Here is a 1029-nt window from a genome sequence, read left to right as displayed (position 1 = left end):
GGAACATTATCATTCAAAGTCCAGAGGCACTTGATGCTCAGATTAGCACGTTGCAAGAAGAAAAGTTGTAAAGGGACAAATGTATTAGTGCATATCATCCTGTCAATTACATGCAGAGCAAGGATGCAACAGTTAGCAAGAAAACAAACTAGCAGGATTTCCCAACAAATTGCATCGGTGCAGCAGGGAATTGCAATTTTTGATGCCCCTCCCCCTTCCTCAGGAAGTCCTCTGTGACACCCAGAAATATGTCCCTGATAATTGCACAGCCCTCAGGGACATGTTTTCAACTGGCACAGAGGGCTTCCAGGGGAAGACATCAAAAACTGCAGTTTCCCCACTACGGTTAGTTGAGAAGTTCTCTTAGGCTGCTTTCTTGCTGCACTGGGGCAGCTTTGCTCTATGTGTCAGCTAGTCAGTGCAGCAAATCATCCTGGATTTTTGGATGGTCAACCGATCTGCAAGGGAGGAAGAAGCTGTGGAACTCGTTTGCCTGGTCAAAGTGGCGGTGGGATTTAGGGTACAAGGAGAGCTGGAAACATTATGAATATATGAAGGCGGCTGCCTCATATGGAATTGAGACCACTGGTCTATTTAGCCCAGTACTGAGTACTCTGATTAACAGATTTTCAAGATCTCAAGCAAACCGCACTTTCCGAGATGTACCATCTAAGTCAGGCCTGCTCAGTTTTGGCCCCCTTGCTGTTTTTGAACTACAGCTCCCATAATCCCCCATTACAGTGGCCAATAGCCAGGGGTTATGGGAGTAGTAGGCCAACTACTACTGCAGGAGGGCCGAAGTTGAGCAGGCCTGATCTAAGATCTTCTAACTGGAGAAGACAGGAACTGAACCTCTTGCATATAAGCCATGTGCCCTCCCACCAAGCTATGCCCCCCTGCCACCATGGCTGGAGTTTGGAGCTGGCTGGCAGAGATCCTAAGAGGATTCTGGAGAAAAGCAGTTTTTGGTTTCAGGATGATGTTTTGCTTTGGGGGCAAAGTTACTGTACATCCAGCACTGCTTGCATC

Source organism: Hemicordylus capensis, chromosome 6 (assembly GCF_027244095.1).
Source record: "Hemicordylus capensis ecotype Gifberg chromosome 6, rHemCap1.1.pri, whole genome shotgun sequence".
Taxonomy (NCBI): Eukaryota; Metazoa; Chordata; class Lepidosauria; order Squamata; family Cordylidae; genus Hemicordylus; species Hemicordylus capensis.
This window is presented reverse-complemented; position numbering follows the sequence as displayed.